The sequence below is a fragment of the Rutilus rutilus genome (genome assembly GCF_951802725.1).
Source record: "Rutilus rutilus genome assembly, chromosome: 21".
Lineage (NCBI taxonomy): Eukaryota > Metazoa > Chordata > Actinopteri > Cypriniformes > Leuciscidae > Rutilus > Rutilus rutilus.
The window spans coordinates 32,298,507-32,316,740 of record NC_140226.1 but is presented as its reverse complement, the minus strand read 5'-3'; the positions used below and the strand labels follow the sequence as shown (position 1 = coordinate 32,316,740).

The window sequence follows — 18,234 nt, the reverse complement described above, 5'->3', positions numbered from 1 at the left end:
TGCCAGCTCTCTCTCTCTCTGAGAGTTTGGGAGGAATCTAGAGGGATGGACAGAGGGCTGAAAGCAGGGGCGATAAAAAGTAATTTACTGTTTGTATACTCAGGGCCATGCATGTGTCTGACCATAAAAAGCCTCAATATCAACTTTGACAACGCAGTGTTTCATTATTTTAAAAATACACCGTTTTTTTTTTTTTTTTTTCATTTCCCGAAAAGTAGCGGTTTCCGCCCGAGGCCAGCAACAAACTGTAAGCTCTAGTGCATAATAATACATTTTTAACCAGCAGAATAATACAGCATCATGAGTCTTACTATCGGCTATGACTAAAAGCTATTAAAGTCTTTCAAAAGGCACTTTAGCTATCCTCCCCCTGGGTCTCAGGAATAGACTTTTGTCCACTGAAGTGAACATTATATTTTAGTGAACTTCTTTAAGAGCAAACATGTCACAGTTTTAAGTCTGGATGTCTTGTACACTGCAAAAAAAGATTTTCTTACTCAGTGTTTTTATCTTGTTTCCAGTCCAAATAACTAAAAATTCTTAAATCAAGATGGATTTACTAAAGTAGTAAAATCCTTTATTTATAAAATCCAATATTTGGACTGGTAACAAGACAAAAATACTGAGTAAGAAAATCTTTCTTTCTTTTTTTTTTTTTTTAGTGTAAAGAGCACATTTAGGCCTACCAAATGTTCATCTTAATGTTTATACTATTTAAATCGGACTAATTTTCAAATAGTTTGTCATAAATTAACATCTCAGGAAAATTTTATGGGGTTTCTAATCCAAATATGACTTTTTGTTCCAAAACAGTGCATTGATTTCATACATGTCCACTGTAGAGACACCAGGGGCCTCATTTATAAACGTTGCGTACGCACAAAAGAAGGCGTACGCCGCTCTCTACGCAATAATTGGTATTTATAAAAAGCAAACTTGACAGGAAAATGTGCGGTCCTTCACGCAAACTCTGACCCAGGCGTACGCACAAAAACGGGTGAAATGAGAAATGGCGACACCGTCGGCAGATGGAAGAAACACGTGAAAGTGTGTGAAACTGTATACCGTTGAGTAAAAGAAATGGCAATACTGCCTCTCATAAATAACATGAAGACTTCACAAAGCAAGTCTTACAATTAACAGCCTACACGAACACCCGTTTGATCGATCTGCAGTGTAAAACAAACCAAATCAAACGAAGATTACAACAGAAATGCAAATTAACACATATTTGCAAAAAGAAGAGTGAAATATGTTCTGCAATAATACTGGCATGTTATGCAATTCATCCTCATAACACATCTGTAGCTTGTCAGATGCAATCAAATGGATGGTAATAAAATGCCATGATGCCATCACAATGCGTAATGACGCACAATGGCTGATCTTGCGCTCTTAGAAGATGTGGCAAATGGAAGGATTCGAAGTGAACGCATCTTCAGACAGCAAGAAGACTTTGATGTCCGACCATTTCTTTTTTATTTCGGCCATGGTCCGAGGTTGTGAGGGTGCAGCATTAAAGGCGTCTGCAACCTTTTGCCACTTGGCCTTTTTGGCATTAGTAATGCCCACACTGTGCCCTCCAAACAACATTTTACTCCTCTTTTCCACCTCGCCAACGATAATTTCTACTTCACATTGAGTGAAGTTACGTTTCTTGGTTTTCCTCTCTGTGTTTGCCATGATTTCCCAATCGATTAACTTGTGGGCGTTTCACGGACTATTTATGGGCAACTATGGGCGTGACATGAAGCCGCAAAAGCTGCGCTACATTTAGAATTGATTGTGATTTATTAAGGGAAAACTGCGTAGGATGTGCGTGCGCACGGTTTTATAAATCCGAATATTTCTGTGCGTACGCATCCGTACCCCACTTCTGACGCAAATCCTACGCAAAGTTTTATAAATGAGGCCCCAGGACTTAAAGCATGTTTATCAGGCATTTTGGGAGACACAAGAAGTGAATATGGAAAGAAATGATATATCAATATTCCTATCAAATATTATATAGCCTATTATTATTAAAATGTTTCCAAATATTACTCCCATTATTACACTTCTTTTTTTATTGCATGTTGCCCCAAGAACATATTTAATATGCACAAAATTTGATATGTAAATATAAGTGTATATACATTGTGTTGAATGGGACTACCTATTTATGGCCATTTTACCCACATATTGCATAAAGTAAAATGGTATATTAATTCATTCCGTTATATCTTTCATAACATAGTTGAAAATCATCTTCATACAAAGCTTGGTAAAAAACTATAAACAAATAGTTTTAAATGAATAACAAAGTCCACACCACAACAATAACGGTACAGGGAAACAATATCATTGGAATCACTTTTTTGTGAAACAAATAGTTTTTTCCAGCTTATGAACGATAAAAACATTGACAGCCAATCAGAATTCATCCTGCTTTAAAGCGCTCGAGCATGTAAAGCGCAGACAACAAAACCACAGTAAACAGACAGAACGATAATATAACTCATCATTATTATCAATAGGCATATCGTTCTCGGTGTGAACGTGCCTTAGCATAAATAAATTAAAAAACTTTTCAAAAATGTTTTTCTCACATTTGTTTCTTATTCTCTAAAGAATGCAATGACATGAAAAAAATACTAAATTCCAAAAACTTTTTTTCTGGGTCTCAGGAGGCTGTAATTACTATTGGCTTTCCATCAAGTCAGTTGTCACTTTATTTCTGCGCGAGGCCCTCGTCGGTCGCACACTTGGCACAGCCCTGATTTGGTTGGCACGATAGACAGGATTGCTGATGAACTGTGTCTTTAAGAGAGACCTGTAGTTAGTAGGCGTGTAGCGCTCGGACTGATGATGGTGAGACGCTCGTCGTTCACTCACTGCCACTTCTGAATGCACAGCGCTAAATTCACGGTATCAACTCAAACGGATTACAATTTGGACAACGCCTTTCTCTCAAATATGAAGATATACGGTACGTAAATAAGCGCTGCTGATTTGTGCCAGTCGTGTAATGATTTTTAATAATGATTGCTCTGCTAACATTGCAGAGACATTGCTGACATTACATATTCACAGCATCTCGGTTATATTTGGACCTACCCTTTTAACTTATTTAGATATGAACCTTAAATAAAATCCACATTACGGCATCAGAATTTTGCTTTTTATATGATGTAGCCTAGTATTAAAGGCGAACTGACATCTGTTTAGCCAATTTCAGAGGATGACACTCGTTCATGCAGCCGTCATGGCAGTCAGTGTCAATGGTTGATTGTTTTTGTGAATAAGAACGTTGTTCTTTAACTTACACGTCATGTCTACATTTGTGCATCAGAAATGTGATAAAACACTATGTTATTTACAGTTAGATTTCATTCAAAACCCAATTGCCGGTGTTGTATAGTGTAGTAGTCTGAGGCTGTATTTGTCTTCGCGGCGAGTAGACGGCGCTGTTTCCCTCTTTTCACATAGGGTTAAATTACAAATAATAAAACATACTGAAACATAGAGTTTGTCCGTGTATGTTTTAACGTTATTCAAATGATCTTGTCACATTGTCTCTTTTATTGACAAATACACTACAACTATATATAACTAAATTATGTACAATACTCATGTAATATCTTTTTGTTTGCTACCATAATGCTGACCATACGGTTGGCAACCAATGAATAAAGTGGCTGTGTAGTGTGTAAACTAAAGGGCAGCGTTTAATGGTCATGCAAAGTTTTGAGTTCACATAGGAAGTTGGTGTGTCACTTATGGCTTAGTCCATGTCAGGTATCCATAAAATTATTACAAAATACCAATGCCAACAAAATGTTCCCCCATACTTAATATTAGGGCCAGCCTTGCAGCATACTTTAGTTACACCATTTTGTGTTTATATACACCAAGACCATTCAGAGTTTTCTTTGTGTCAGTTGCCCATCAGCGGCAGTATTCTTCTGACCAAGTGAGGTTTTTTTTGGGTGAAAAAAGTCCCAGGGTGGTTAAATCAGGTCTATTCATACGAGCACCACGCATTGCGCACACATGTATGTATGCTGACCCGGCGTGCGAGATGGAAGTCACTGCGAGCGGCTCAGACTCTTGTGTTGTGCTTGGCAGTAAAGTGAGAATATAGGTGTTCTGCCGGCTGCTTCTGTGGAGAGACTGCAGCTTCTGGAAACATGCAGCTGAGGCGTTTGTGTCCAGATGTGGATTGACATTAGCACCAACACGCCAAAACTAATAGAAAGTAAACATGCACTTATGAAAGGAATATAGAGTATCTTTCTTCAATGGATTTTGGTAATAAGGGAACTGTTCCCTTAATTCCTTTAAAAAAAGACCATTTTTTTTTTTTTTTTTTTTTTTTTACATCTTAAAAACAAATGAATGGTGCTTGCCTGTGCTTGCCATGATGTTGGAGTTGGCCTGACAACTTGCCCAGTTCTTGGTGGTTTGTAGGGCATTGGGTTTTGTTTTGGGTGGTTGCTAGGTGTTTCCTTACTGGCCCAAGCCAAAACAGCCCATTTTAAGTCTGATTCATGTGTCAGGTGTCAATAATGAATTCAAGTTATGAATCACATGTTTCAATTCCTTTTTTTATTTAATTTTTTGTCATGTGATAATAATACATCTGATTTCTTAGCACGTCTCCTCAATAAGCAACACACATTTCAATGTCATCCATGTCCGGATACATGTCCATTCATTTATTCACATATCACAGTGCGGGACAGCTTACAAGACAACATTTTAATAAGATATTAAGAGAATAATAAGTGCGAATAACATTCTGCTGGACAGCTCACTAGTTTAGTTAAGTGTAGTGGTCCTGTGGACGATGTTGACTCTGCTCCTCTGAGGTCTGTCAATAATTAGCAACTCAGCACAATATACAGTATCTCTACACCCCTCTCTGCCAACCGCCGGTGCCCAGCCGGTGTGTGTTAGCCAGAGAGAGTTGACTGCAGGAAAATCTGGAAGCATTTATTAATAGCATCCAAGCGTCTGTGCTAGAAACACACTGGATGCCTTTGTCTCCTCGCCACTGGTCGTCTGCCTGCTTTACAAAGGCTTGTTCTTGGGGTATTTTAGTGCAGCCGTTCCTGGCATGTTATGGTTGCAGTGACCAAAGCGAGCGAGTGTTTGTAACTCTGACTGCCCCGTCTGGTGCCGTGTTTATATACACAGAACATGGCACATTTTAGTGTATGCGCTAGTAATAGAAATAAAGAATAAAGAAGTGCTCTCCACACCAAGACTAGAGAAAGTCAGTCTGGTGTTTTTAACATATTATTTGGAAAAACACTAAATGCACTTCATGAGTGCTTTATAAGAGATAAACAGTGATAGTGCATGATCCAGGAATCGAAAGTGCTTAATGTATGAATCGATTTTTACTACTAATAATAGCTTGTTGAAGCATAGTATTACTTTTCTAAGTGATCACACCTTTGCCTACTACATGTTTGCATAGACAAAAATCACATAAATTTACTCTGAAGGAATGGTGCAATTCCCATCCATCCATCCATCCATCCATCCATCCATCCATCCATCCATCCATCCATCCATCCATCCATCCATCCATCCATCCATCCATCCATCCATCCATCCATCCATCCATCCATCCATCCATCCATCCATCCATCCATCCATCCATCCATCCATCCATCCATCCATCCATCCATCCATCCATCCATCCATCCATCCATCCATCCATCCATCCATCCATCCATCCATCCATCCATCCATCCATCCATCCATCCATCCATCCATCCATCCATCCATCCATCCATCCATCCATCCATCCATCCATCCATCCATCCATCCATCCATCCATCCATCATATTTTGTTAAAGAACAACTTCAAAAAACAACTTAAAACTCATATCTTCAAGCTTGCCCAATAAATAAGTATCCTCGACACTGTTTTCTCTGTTCTCCACTTTCTCAGCCCTATCTGCTACTTACTTTGTCGTAATTGTATGCTTTGATAAATAGTACAATATGTTTTTCTTTGATTCATGTTAATTGTTTGTCTGTTATAAGCAGATGGCCTTTGTATCTGTTTGGTTGCTGTTTGTTTGTTATTTGTATTTCATTGTGAAGCGACCTTGGGTTATTGAAAGGCGCTATAGAAAATAAACATATTATTATTATTATTATTATTATTAAAGCTGCTCTAAGTGATGTCACGTGTTTTTTAGGCCAAAACATTTTTTGTCACATACAGCATACATCTCCTCACTATCCGCTAGCTGCCTGTCCCCTGAACACACTGTGAAAAAACGCGGTATCTGTAAACAGCCCAGGCTCCACAAACGGCAACAAAAACAAACTGGTCCAGCCTGGACCACGAAACATAACAAACAGTGTTCCACCCAATCATGGACAAGAATGATTTGGGGGTGGGGGTTGGGGGGTGTAGAGGAGAGAGAAGCATGAAGAGGGAAGTTAGCTAGAGGAGAGATGTCCTAGACAACGACAACAACTAGCGCTAAAAATTTATATTCTTGAGAATTTTGATATGGCCGACAAACGACCAAAGAGACGACGTTCCGATGAACAAATAACAAAGAAGTAGGAACGCGCAAAGTCCCGAATTTACATTGGAAAAGCGTTCAAAAGGTGGCGAGAACTCTGCCGGCAGAAGGGCTTCCAATCCGACATTCAGGTGGCATCGCTTAGAGCACCTTTAAAGATGCCTGAATCTGATCAGATTCTGATCATGACCCCTAATGAGTTGGTAAAAGGTGTTGAGTCACGCATGGATTGTGAGTTGGCACTAGACATCAGGAGAGAGAGTGAGCGTTCCAACACACTGGATGTACTGAATGCTCAGTGGTGCGAACAAGCGAGGAGAATGTGGGCTGAAAAACATGAATGCTGCATTTAGCATGTTTTCATGTTTCTACATGAAATATAGAAGATTTTCTGGGTTTTGGCCACGTTGAAGGGCAGAAAGTGGAGTCTAAAATGATCTAATATTTAATGTTTTTTTTTTTATGTTTTAGATTTAGGCCTACTGATGTTTAGATTTGTAGCAAATGAGAAGTGATAAAATTACTGAATGTAGTTTTAGACAAAGGTCTTATCATTTTCAGCTTTTTTCCCAGAGATGATCACCATATTTATAATGAAATCTGCAAATAAACAAATATGTTGTTTTTCATACTGTATAATAAAATATCAGTTATTATTGTGGGAACTCCTTCAAAGCATTCGGAATCTTTAGATCTTTTTTAAATCTGTGGTTTCAAAATGAACACATTTTACTACAAACTTTGCTTATGTGATTGTTTTGAACAAGTATTAACTTTATTCAAAACATTAAAGTGTGTGAATACTGAGTGTCTTTCCCCCCATGCTGGTGAACTTGCGACCCCACGGGATGAAAGGGGTAAAAGCCCCCCTCGCCACCTCATACATTTATAAGATAACAAAACAAATTTTATCAAATCTTTTATGATTTATTTTCCCACAAAAATGTGTTGCTCAATCACTGTTCAATAAAAACTTATTTATGGAATCATGCACTACGGGAGTTGTTTATATTGATTTTTTTTTTTTTTTGTAAAAATACAATTCAAATACGAATACAATTAATTTAATACCATGGCACATATTTGATTCAATAACTGTGTCATGGCTCCACCACCATCATTTTTTTTTTGGTCAGGGATCAGCTGTGTTTAGTAATTTTTTGTTTAAGTTTTTTTTAATAGCTATTACAGTCCTCCCCCTTTGCAGAGAGAGGGGTTGTGGGAAAATTCCTGCTCTGTCCGTGAGAGAAAGCGCCCCTCTCCCAGATTTCCCAGGGGCTCAGTGTGCAAAGCCAGAGGTCCAGCTTCTCCCAGTAGCTCCTCTTAGGTTGCAGCCAGGGGTTTCCAAAATTCAGCGTGTAAAAAAAAACCATACAGATATGCCAGAAGATGACTGAAAGTTTTTTCATTGCCGGACTATTCATCAATGTGGCTGAAAATGTGGATTCTTAAAGAGGTCATGAAGAAACAAAGTGGAATAATGATTAACTGATTTAAAGATTTACTGACGCATAAACAATAATAAACCATTTTGCGACAAAGAATGTCTGACTGGACGTGAGTCCTTTTCATATATTAGGCTACTGATCATAGATTAGGCATTAGAATTAACACAGTTACTTACATGTTGCAGTATTACTTCATATCTTTCCGTAAAAGTCTTTGCATGCATCCATACTTGTTTGCTTGTTTGTTTCCACACATCTCTCAAATAATGCTGTAAACTACAGGGAACCTAGACAGGTAGCCTAAACCAGTGGTTCCCAATTCCAGTCCTCGTGACCCACTGCTCTGCACATTTTGTATGTCTCCCTTATTTAACACACCTGAACCAGATCATCAGCTCATTAGGAGAGACTCCATGAACTGAACTGAGTGTGTCAGATAAGAGAGACCTACAAAATGTGCAGAGCAGTGGGTCACGAGGACTGGAATTGGGAACCACTGGCCTAAACAACAATAAAAACTTGATTTTCACCACAGAGTGTCTTTAAATGACCTCTTTAATTTAGTGAACATTAGAAAAGTCCCTCTCACTTGATTCTGCACACAGATTTTACATTGTACATCGTGGCAACTTCACATACAGTACAGTACATTACCTTAAAAGCTGAGGAAGATGGCCAAACCGTTTATATCGCCTGTGTTTTGTGAAGTCTTATCTTTTTTTTTTTATCTGCTCTGTAAAGAGGTAAACTGCAGAAGAAAGAAACCAACAGTCTCATTGGTGCATCTTCCCTTTCATTTTTGATTTGGTGTTTTCGGGATTTTCCATTTTAGCGCCAGTATTTCGTGAGAAATATGAATGATTGTGACCCGGCTGGTTTTCCTTTTCAAATAGAATGGACAAATGCAGCACTATAGATTGGATTGATCTGATATAAAGCCAAGTGCACGTTATAAAATAGACCCCCTGTCACCCTGTGCAAATTTGACTTTTGTCGTCATCATGTTAATGCACATTTTACTCAACCATTGCAGACTGTGTGATTGTGTGTCATTTACAAGATCATTCTACTGTATATTGTGAGAAAGAATGGGAAAAGAACAGTGTTTTTGGGAGATGTGTGCACCTCTTGTGCTTGCATCTTTCAGTTTCATTTATCTGTTGTGAGTTTGCTACAATTTTGACCTTTTTGTCCGAAGCTGAAGAATCAGCTGGTTAAACATAAAAAAGAGCAGCAATGCGATGCTGTAACATCCAAAGGGACAAGTAGAGTTAACATGATCTGTCTCATGATACGGTTGGATAATAGCCTGGCTAACGTCGGTCTGGGAACCACATGTTCATTTTCTCGTATTTGAGGCGTGGTTTACGAATGCCCAGAGCCGTTTATTGGGCGCTACGAATGTCTATCAAATGCGCCTTTACGTAGCTCATAGCCAATCGTTTCAATTATACCAGATGACGTATGTAGAGCGACAGAAATTCGACGAGGAAGAAGACGATGGGTCAGAGATTTATGTGTACACAATGGCGTTCAGCGACTAAACTACTTAGAACACTATCTAAGGCTGCATTGAAAGGTAACTTCGCGTCTGCTGCCATGTTGGATCCATAGATATAAACAAACTGCTTCGGTGTGTCGCATAGACGTCGGCATCATCTTGCTGCTCCCTCCCCGTTCTGTGATCGGTTCCCTTTTTGAGGGGAAAATCTGGTCCATGGTGTCCAGGCTGCCTAGCAGCGTGAATAAAATCGCGCTGTGCGCAAGGCAGCATAGAGAAACCCAGGCTAGTTGGATAATGCAGTTGTGTGGAAATAAATACTATAGACCTAATGTGACTTGGTGACCAGTGATCAGATGCTTTCTCGACACAGTCACAACTTTTGAAGCGAAAACAGCAGTAACTGAACAATGAAAACTTTCTCTATCTTTAGAGATGTTTTAGAATGTCTATTGGTTAGGGCTGCACAATATATCGAAATTATCGAAATATCGCATATGTATACGTATATATCACAATATGCATATCGCAACGGCTTGCATTAACTGGGGTCATGAACAAAAGACAAAGAGAAAATCACTCACTGCTCTTGGCTGAATAACTTTTGTAGTTTTAATAAGAATCAGTATATATTTAATTCATACAGTGAAAACTAAGCAGTTTATTTATTTATTTTTATTTTTTTACATTTGATTATTCAGTTTCTGTTGTTTAATAACCCTAATGTAGGATAATCTGAACCCCTAAACCCCGTGATTTACACTGATGTTAAAATAACACTTATGCTACAGTAAAACACTGCTGTTCACTGTCAGAAGCTGTAGGGATGTTTTCTAGTCACAAAAAGAATGTGAAACGCGCATGTAGGTTATATAATTTTAAATATATTTTAAAGATAATTTAAGTTTATTTTACTCACTTTAAGCATTATCGTATCGCATATCGAATATCGCATTATTCAATGAGTTATCGCATATCGCATTTTTCTTCAATATCGTGCAGCCCTACTATTGGTAATGAGGCTCATTTCTTTCATGGTTTTTGATTTATTTTTGCATTAGATTCCAAGTGGACTGTTGAATTAAAAGTACCATTTATTTGTCATGGGTTTTTCAGACAATCCTTCCTTTAAAGAGCAGTGCAATGATCCATTCCTAAAAAATGGATCAAAACGTTCAAACGTTCAAAAACGATGGGTGTGCACATCATGTTTGCAGCATGAATCTTTATGGTTAGTTGCTTCCTCAAAACTATTCAAGTTAAATTCTGTCCAAGTACTTGTGTGAACTCTTGCATGGTACATGCCTATTGGGCCAGAGCTTCCCTGACTACTGTTTACTTCTCTTCCAGGATGAATAAACATGGAAGGGATCTACTATCTGCATTCAGGAAGTGTAGAGCTAAACAATGTTCTGGGGGCAGGCATTGGACTTAAATGTTCTCCTAGTTTAGGGAATGCTTCTCTCCGTTTGGGAGTGTGTGAATAAAATCAACCTTGGCCCACTGGAAAAATTCAAAACACCAACATTCCTTTTCAATACAAATTATGATTACAGGAGCAGATAAATAAACCGATTAATAAAGACTACTGTGTTATGTCCTCAAAACACTTTTAACATAGCGCATGATTTGTAAACATTGAATAAAAAAAACAGCTCCATATGTATGGCTTTTCTACGCTATTCATCTGGCACAGGTTTGCACTTGCGAAACACAAGTTCCCGTGAAACACGAGTCATGATGTTAGAGCTCAAAGACTTGAAGAAGCAACCTAAAATGGCATACCTGCTTCAGCAAATGTGTTTAACGTTCAGCGTAAACCTACATTGCAAGATTCATATTCAGCTGAGCTTTTAGCACCACTCACTGGAGATTTCACTAGTTTCAAAAGCGAAATCTGCAAGAAGAAACACACACACACACACATATACAGTGCTATGCATAAGTTTAGACACCCATACTAAAGTTGACTAAAAAGAGGAATAAAAAATCATCTTTTGGAAATTTAACTTAATGCCTTAATTTAAAAAATTTGGAAAAATCCAACCTTTAAGGACACCAATTTTCTTTGTGAATGAATAATGTATCGTAAATAAATAAATGTTCTTCCTTAAAATACAGGGTGCATAAGTTTGGACACCCCTATGTTAAATTCCCATAGAGGCAGGCAGTAAAGTGATCTGTGTGTTTTGTCTTTGTGAACTGAGCTATCATCGCAGCACGTCCAGTCTGAAACACCACTTGACGCGAATGCGAATTCTCTGATGCGATTATTTGCTCCAAGTGAGAATGTTAGTGTGAAACTGAACACTACTACAGTATATGCCAATGTTGTTTTCAATAAAAAAAAACATTTGCACAAAGCAAGCCGATCCACTTTTCCATGTTGATAAGAGCATTAAAATGAGAAAAAAAGAATGGGACAAAAAGAAATCAAGGGACATTTAGAATAGATAAAAATGTGCGATTTAATTGCGAGTTAACTATGACATTAATGCGATTAATTGCGATTAAATATTTGAATCGTTTGACAGTACTAATATATATATATATATATATATATATATATATATTAGGGCTGTGAAAAGATAATTCGCGATTAATCACATCCAAAATAAAAGTTTGTGTTTACATAATATATGTGTGTGTACTGTAATTAATTTTGTGTATATAAATACACACACATGCATGTATATATTTAAGAAAAATGTGTTATTTATATATATATTATAAAAATTATATTGATCTATAATATAAATTATATACAAATATATACAGTATATGTATGCAAATATTTCTTAAATATATACATGCATGTGTGTGTATTTATATATACAAAATTAATAATACACAGTACACACACATATATTATGTAAACACAAACTTTTATTTTGGATGCGATTAATCGCAATTAATCTTTCCACATCCCTAAAAAAAAATTATAAAAAAAATGTAATAATAATAATAATTATTATTATTATTATTATTATTTTATTTTTTTTAGGGATGTAGAAAGATTAATATATATATTATTTTTTTATTTTTAAATAACTAGTTTATAGAGTGTCAGTGAGTCTTTAGGATAGGCTTGCATCTCTTTTTCTCCCCAGAAACACTGTGTTCTGGTGTGAGGCCTTGATTCATCGCCAGGTTGCCAGGGTAATTTGCTGCAGTATATAAACGGTGAGATGTTTTGGGAGCTGTGGGCTTTGGAGCAGGAAGTCTTACGCATTCTTTATCTCCAAGCCTTTGGATGTCACTCAGGCACACGGAGCAAATTCAGCACGGCATTTCCTCTTTCCACTTCACCTTCAGGAGAAAGAGAGCTTTCAGGAGAAACCATTCAAATGACCTTTTACAAACCACCATATACAGTATGACTCTTTATTTGTGTTAAATCAAAGTGAGAGAGACAATTGCAGGAAAATGTTCTTTCCTAATTTTATCTGCAATAAGTATAGAGTGCCTTTATAACTGTAGATCCAAGTAACGACCATTGAATGATGAGTCCGAGCAGGATGTGATGACTGAATCTGACTCAACTTGGCTTGGTTTTTGACCGAGCCACAAAGCTAATATAATGAGCTGCTGTGTGACGCACCTCCGTTTTCAAAAATTGCTGCTCGCTAGTTACCGGTTAAGCATGTTATAAATGTGCTAGTAGTCACCTAGCTGAGATACCACTTAAAATGAGTGTTCTTGAGAAGATTTAAAAATCATTTTCAGAGACAGGAGAAGAGATTTTCTGATTAGGGATGCTAATGCTTAATCAGTGATTTTAATTGTCTTTTAAGGGTTAGTCCACCCAAACATTTTGTCATTAATTACTCACCCTCATGTCTTTCCAAACCCGTAAGATTAGGTTCATCTTCGAAACACAAATGAAGATCTTTTTAAATTCTGAGAGTTTTCTGTCCCTCAATTGACAGCTACGCAACTACCACTTTCAAGCCCCAAAAAGGTAGTAAAGTCATCATAAAAGTAATCCATGATGTGACTCCATTGGTTTAACCTCAATTTAATGAAGTGGCACAAGTTCTTTGTTTGTGCAAAAAACATAATTTACCACTTTATTTACAAAATATTAATCACCAATATGCATTCATTAGAGCACCACTACGCGTGCATGTTGTTGTTGTTCACGCGAGAGCACACGTCGTTGTGGGAGATTCATATTTTATAATTAAAGCGGGTAAATTATGTATTTTTTTGCACTTCTCTGTCATCATTCTTGTCTTCATGGCTGGGATTTTATCTTGACTGATGTAGTTTGTTGTGAAGCGAGGATCTAAGAATGATGTACAGTAACATCCAGAAGATCTTGAGGGGCTGGGTCATCATATTTTTCCTTGAGGTATTGAAGGATTATTTTATTGATTGCTTTTGTGAGATCTGTGTCATCCTGATCTTCAGCGAGAGTCTTTGTGAAGTATCGTCTTAAGATAGGAGACACTAACATATTCCTCTCCAGAAAGCACATCTGTAAACACCTGGAGTGGATGAATGTCTTGCCATGTGAGTGTTAGATGTCTTGTTTTCCAGCCTGCAGACAGTACATAATTCAAAGATTTGCATTGCTCCCGCACTCTTGCAATCATTTTTTCTTTGGTTCACCGTCTTGTTGTGCACTCTGTAATCTACCATGGCCGAGAGGGTCAAAACAATTACGCTTATGAAAGCAAAATAACAAATCTAAAAACATGGCAACAAAAAAAAAGGACCTTTAAAGCTGAAGCTGAATTATGATTGGATGAGAACAAAAGAGTGATGTAAATTTAATGTTAGCAGGCCATCCTAAAGCCAGTGTACTGTAGAGTCACGTTGCAAGAGCCGGAGAACCCAACAGGCACAGCTGGTTTCAATCAGCACTCCCAAAAAAAGCACAAAGAGCTCCCTCATCTGCATTTGCAGTCTCTCTCACTGTTATTCACCCTCTGTGACTCTGTCTCTCTCCTCTCAACCGCTACTCGTATCCTTTACTGAAAGTTTGCTTCTGCTCAGAGATGCCAGGTCCACACACACACACACACACACGCACGCACGCTTCTTCATACTGAACTTTTTTCTCTACATTACAGAATCCCTCAGCATTAACCTATTTGGAACTTTTAGTGCATAGCATTGGGCATAGTGGTTCCCTGTCAGTTTTTTCTAATGCCAATATCTAGAGTGTAGGGTTGCCAGTATATTTGTATAATTAATCAATTTAATAATGGAAAATAATAAGACATATACAACTGTAAAGGTTAACAGAACACATGCTAGTAGTAGGATATAGGATATGGATCAGTATTATTGAGCTAGTAGCCATTTGTTTTGTTTTTTCATATGCTTACAGTTACCAACAAGAACACATTTTTAAAGATAACTCATTTAGCAAGTAAAATTATTGGTATCCCTACCCCTAATTTATCGGATAGTGTCTCGACATTCACGTTGCGAAAGGCACAAAAAATCTTTACAAACCACTTTACAAATATTTTATCCTTCTGCCTTCTGGCCGTAGGTATAGGTTACCGATGTGTAGAAAGGCCAAGTTTAGTAAGAGTTTTGTTCCTGTATCTATACGAGCTCTAAATACATAGGAAATCGGCCATTGATACGTCATGTATGCTCTCTTGTTTTTTTGTTGTTGTTTTTTTATATGTTTATGTTCTTAATATGTTATGTGTGTTATCTACGGTGGAAACAAATTTCCTCTCGAGGACAAATAAAATCTATCTAAAAAATATCAAACATGATGCACCTGGAGTCTTCTCAAACTGTTTCTGATAGTCAGCATGTCAGTGGCTATTCAAATCAAAGTGCGTTCACTGACGGTTAAGGGTTTTATTTTATACGCTGACCTTTCTACAGTGACAGTCGGACTGTCTAAAATGAGAGCAATGTGTAGCTTTGAATCGCAGAAGAGAGTTGATGGATTTCCAAGCCTCTGAGGAGCAAGAGGCATGTAAAACTGTGTGAGATATGAAACGAACTTATGTTTTCTAAACTACATGCATATATCACAATAGTTGAATAGTATTATAATTGTGAATGCCACAAAGCATTTTCAGTGTGGTTAACTGGTGTTATTTTAGGCTTGAAACTGAACTCTTGAATGGTTTGAATCTCTTGAGACAATGACACTGTGGAAATTTTGTTATTCTGTAAGATAAACAGGAAGTGAGGGTTTGTTTCATTTTGAAGGAAGTTGGTGCAGAGTCATGTTGGTGAATTCTGTGGAGTTTAAATGCAACGTGTTTAAAGAAAGAGCTAATGTTTGTCACGATACCAAAATTTCATGAATAGGCCTACATGATTTGGTGAGGATTTGGTCTCCTCTGGCCAAACAAACCACCATGGTGTGATTGATTATGATTCCAGACTGCATCACGAGTCAGTCTGTGATTTAGATCATTCAGAATATTTCATCCAGTTCTTTGTGCTTGAGGATTGTCCACCAGAGAGAGCCACAGGATAAGAAATCTCTTTAGGTGTCATCGATTAAAGGAGAACTTGGTAACTTTTTTAACTTAATAAAACTGTCTAGAAATCATTTGGATGGTTAAACAACCTGTTCTGGTGATATTGGTGACTTCCCCCGCTCACCCAACATTCCCAGGCGGAAAACCAACCTTGCAACTTGGGGACTACCGTCCCGGCAAGATAGAAATTGGAAGTCTCGTGAGAAGCGAGAACTAGAACGAGAACGAGCGCGAAACACAAATTGCTTTACGGCAATTCGACATAAACACCCACGCATGTATGATGTATTACCAGATTACCCACCTCGGTAGACATAGCTCCACACGATACAGTTGGCTTGCTCCGATCAAAACAAACGCACATGAGCAGCGGTAGAGAGGGGGAGGAGGCGCCGCAAGTGAGTTTTTTACGACTGTGTTGTGAAATATACGCCCCCCACAGCTGTAGGGGGAGCTCATGGGGAAAACATGCGACAACAAAAGGGAAAATCAGCGAAGAAGTGACTAGAGTTCGCTAGAGTTGCAGAGTTCTCCTTTAAAATCTGTGTAATGGTTCAACAGTGATTTGTAGTCATAAAATGCATAAAAATCCATTATAGTTAAATATAATCAGTTTGCAAAGACGTCTGCAATTTCCAAAAATGGTTATAGATCATTTAATATGTATATTTATCCTTCCTAATGCTATCGAAAACATTTGCTTAACTAAATGTATTGCCGTCTAATTAAAACAAAGAGACAGAATTGTCTTTTAATAAAATACATAGACTAATACTTCTATAACGAGACACTTAAGGACTTTTACCGCATTTGAAAAGAGACATGGCCATTGCATCACTGTATTGTCTACATGAGTTGTTAGTGCCGTTTGCGACTATATTTAAAATTTAGAATGGCTCTTTCCACACCCTCTTAAATGAGTGTACACATTCTTTCCTGTCAAATGTTCAGTCAGAGTGTTCTGTATGCGCCCTAAAGCGGTCAGGACACAATACACAGTGAAAATATATCTGTGCTGAACTTATTCTTAACCTCCGGGCAAATTCCAATCGTAAGTGAGCATCCCTATCCCCTACTCACTCCTCACTACTCACGCAGAGCCCTTGAAGTGGGGACTTTGGAGGGAGCAGGGCACTTGTGTGTCATAATGAAGCTGTTTGGAACGCACTTGGTGAAGGGATCAATGAAAGACCACGCAATTTCCTCATTAGCTTCACATGGAACGCTACCTCGACAAAACAGGCAGCGAGAAGGAATATCTTATGATTGCTGTTAATATGATACAAATAAATGTATTTATAATGAACTTAAAATATGCTTTATATGTGTGTGTGTGTGTGTGTGTGTGTGTATCTGCTCTTAACTTTGTAAGTTAAGCATTAAACACATTAAGCCTTAAAATAATATGAAATGCATTACGAATATGTGTGTATATCACACTAAAACGAAACAAATTAATAGTTCAGCCATGAAACTCTGTTTGCATTCAGATTGATTCAGTCAATGTTATGTTTCCAGCCAATTGATTTTACATATTCAGGGTCCCAATATATCCTTGATGCATCCAAACGAATGCACTATCACTGTGCGCTATGTGAGTTCTCTTTCTAGCTGTCACAGTGTCTGGTTTGTGTTCCCTGGGTAAACACTAGAGGTCCCCTTCCCTCACGGTGTCACTCACTCATGAACTGCAATTCCCACAATCTTGTCTGTACTCATCACTGTTCATTGCACCCAGCTGTTCCCCATTATCATTGTTAGTTTCTGTGTGTATAAAAACCCTGTCTGTGTTAGTGTTTGTTACGGAGTCCTTGTTTAGTTCACACCACTTCCTGAGGTCAGTCTTGCGTGTTCCTGTTTGTTTCTTGTTTTTGGATTACTTATATGGATATTGACCTATTGCCTGGACTGGATGTACGAATACAGATTACCCTTAAATAAAAGCTGCATTATTGGATCTACTTTTGTCTTCGTGTGTGCGATCGTGACAGAAGGACTCCGTCACATTTAAGATCCAGCAGTATGGGGTTTCGTATTCTTCCTCCCACTACTGAGAAGGAGAGGAGGGGAAGACTCAGTAATTTAATGGCCCTACGGCAGAAGGGTCGGTCGGTGAATAGTTTGTCGCAGGCATTTTGGACCTTATCGAGAGGTATGGGGTACAATGATACGGCACTGAAGGATTTTTTTAACAACTGCCTCGATGACCCTTTACTCCGATGTGAGATGATGGGGCTGGAGAACCTGGATTTTTGGGAGTTCATTGACTACCTGGAGAGGCGTAA

At 38.0% G+C, this 18,234-nt stretch overlaps 1 protein-coding gene across 2 annotated transcripts in view; it reads left to right on the top strand.

Moving 5' to 3' along the window:
* The first annotated feature begins 2,829 nt into the window (after nucleotides 1–2,829).
* The window catches only part of daam2 (dishevelled associated activator of morphogenesis 2), a 101,052-nt gene continuing 85,647 nt past the window's right edge, over nucleotides 2,830–18,234 (top strand). For both annotated transcript variants that reach the window (XM_084393573.1, XM_084393571.1), the window contains exon 1: nucleotides 2,830–2,968. The gene's annotated coding sequence lies outside the window, so the exon portion shown is untranslated. The remainder of the gene's footprint in view (nucleotides 2,969–18,234) is intronic.